Here is a 2,974-nt window from a genome sequence, read left to right as displayed (position 1 = left end):
CCAAAACGTAAAATAGTGCAGCCATTTTGGTAGTCTCTTAAAAATTTAAATATTAACTTACCATATTACTCAGCAATTTTCCCCTAGATACCATTCTAAGAGAAATGAAATCTTAGGTTTTCATGAAGACTTCTACATAAATGTTCACAACTACATTATTCCAAATAGCCTAAAAGTGGAAGTAATGCAAATGGCCATCAATTGATGAATGCATGAAGTGTGATATATCTATAAGGTAGAATGCTACTCAGCAATAACAAGGAATAAAAGGCTTAGAAGGACAATATAGACGAATCTCAAAAAAAGCTGCTGTAACTGAATGAAGCCAGATGCAAAAGAGCACTTATTTTAAGAGGACATGCATATAAAACATCCATGAAAAGAGGCATCTGTAGAGACAAAATGTAAACAGTGGTTGTCCGGGGCCAATGCGGACGACGGAGAGTGAATGAGAAAAGGCACTAAGGATCTTTTTGGGGTGATAGAAATGTTCTAAAATTGAATTGCGGTGAAACTAACATAGCTCTTCAAATGTTTTAAAAATTATTGAATTGTACATTATAAATGGGAGTATTTTATGGAATGCAAATTATAGTTAAAAAAGCATAAGATTTAAGAAAGTAACCACTCATAATTCAACAGTTCGTGAAACCAGAAATGAATTATTTTTCTATCTAGACCAAACTGAGGCTGAGTCAAAAATATGTGCTAAAAATATTTAAATGTAAAATAATATATGCACACTACCTACTCCTATAACAATACATATATTTAAAATAGTGAGGATGCTTTTGTAATTTTTTGATGGCTTTTGCTTTGAATTTTTAAGGCAAAGTAACAAAATAACTTTATTGTCTAAACAGTGACCCCTGTTCTTTTTCATGCAATTCTACCATATATCAACATCTTTATCAAATTCAGTAGTAATTATATATAGTAAGCTAACACAGTATACAGCCCTTGGAACATGCTCAGCAATGCTGGTGAGTCCAATTTAACCACTTATGTGACCATTAAACATCCTTTCCAACATCTTCACCAAGGAAGTATTTCCAAAGATCAGAAATTCACTACTTCCTACTCATTTCATTTCAATGCTCTCTGAATCTTAGAACAATGTATTTGACTTTCTGATGAATAACTTTACTTGCATGACCTAGAGAAGTGCTATGCAACAGAACTTTCAGTTATGATAAAAATGTGTGGTAATGTAAGCTGTTCAACACAGAGATCAACATGAGGGAAATGTTGCTATAGAGAACTTGAAGTTTGGCTAGTGAAACTGAGGTCCTAAAGTTTTAATTTTATTTGCTTTTAAATTATTTTAAGTTTAAATAACCACATCTGGCTAAGGAATACCATATTGGAAAGCACAGGCCTAGAGGGTCATCCAGTTTAACTGACTCAAGAAAACTTAACTCATTATCTTCCTTAACAAACCTGCTTCCTCTCTACTTGTATTCCCTATCTGAATAAATATTATAATCACTCATCGAGTTGGTCACTCCAGAAATCTTGAAATAAACCCTCTCAGAATTACCCTCTGTACCCAGTCAGTCAACAAGTTCTATAAATCCTGGAGTCTGTTTTTGAAAAAAATATGTATTTTTTTCACTTCAGTGCCTTTGGAGTATGTGGTTTTTGGTTACATGAATGAATTGCATAGTGGTGAAGTCTGACATTTTAGTGCACCTGTCACCTGAGAAGTGTAAGCTACACCCAATATGTAGTTTTTATCCCTCAGCCCCCCACCCTGCACCTTCTGAATCTCCATAGTCTATATATCACTCTGTATCCCTTTGTGTACCCATAGCTTAGCTTCCACATACAAGTGAGAACATACGTATTTGTTTTTCCATTTCTGAGTTACTTCACTTAGAATGATGTGAAGACTACATTCTAAATGGTCCTTTATTTGTTGCCTGGCCTCTACATGTTACTATTCCTGCATTTTTCATGCCTCTTTATTTCTTATCTGATTTTACATAATTCCATATTGTCTCCCAGTCACTTGTCTCACTGACCTACACTCACGTATTCACATGACTGCCACAGTCAGCTTTTCAAGCATGTCTGACAATGCCACACCATTGCTCTAAACCCTTTGTGCCCTCCACTGCATTCTGGACATAATCAGGATTGCATTTGATGTCATGCATCATCTAGCCCCTTCCTGTCATTCCAGTGCATTTGTTATTACAAAGGTGTGTAGGGGTTCAGTCAGGATGATTGGAGAAATTGTAAACTAAACAAAAATCTTCTTGGAAGGCTGGAAGGTTTTTGCAAAAGCCTCAGGATAGAGTTATGGCTGAAGGCAGCTTAATCCTCTTTGAGCTATAGCAAGGGTAATGAACATAGGAATGTAGAGGAGTCTATCTAAATAGCTTGTTTACTCCTGTGGTCCTAAGACAAACCTTTGACCATCCACAGGTACATGACTGCTCTCTACTCTGGAGGTTGGCAATGGTAATTACCTTCTAGTGGTGTTTACTTGAGACCTTTTGTCATTTAGTGTGTGCTGAATAAATGCCAGCAGGTCAGCCAGTTGAGGATATGACTGCTACTCCTTACAGCACTCTCTTTGGAGTCTGTAAGTGGCCCAAACACTCAGCCAGACTGACAGGCATAATATCTGTGTCAGTGTAGGTTATTCATCCATTCTTGGATCAGGGTCTGTGGGACAGACTTCCACATAGGTGTACTTTCTCCACATCTCTCTGCATTTGCACGAGCTGTCCCCTTATTATATTAAAAGCTCTCCTTTATCTTATTAAGAACATGCTTATAAAGAAAGCAGGGCCCACAGGCAACAAGGGCAGGTGCTCTGGATCCGGACAGTCTGGGTTTAAAAGTGGAGCCTACCACTCAGTCTCCCTAATCTTCTACTTCCTTACCTATAAAAGTGGGATAAGAAAATCACCTATCCCCTGGAATTAATGAGATGATATCTAAAAAACATGTACACTCTGTTTGA

The sequence above is a fragment of the Colobus angolensis genome, unplaced genomic scaffold (assembly GCF_000951035.1).
Source record: "Colobus angolensis palliatus isolate OR3802 unplaced genomic scaffold, Cang.pa_1.0 Scaffold75, whole genome shotgun sequence".
Taxonomy (NCBI): domain Eukaryota; kingdom Metazoa; phylum Chordata; class Mammalia; order Primates; family Cercopithecidae; genus Colobus; species Colobus angolensis.
This window is presented reverse-complemented; position numbering follows the sequence as displayed.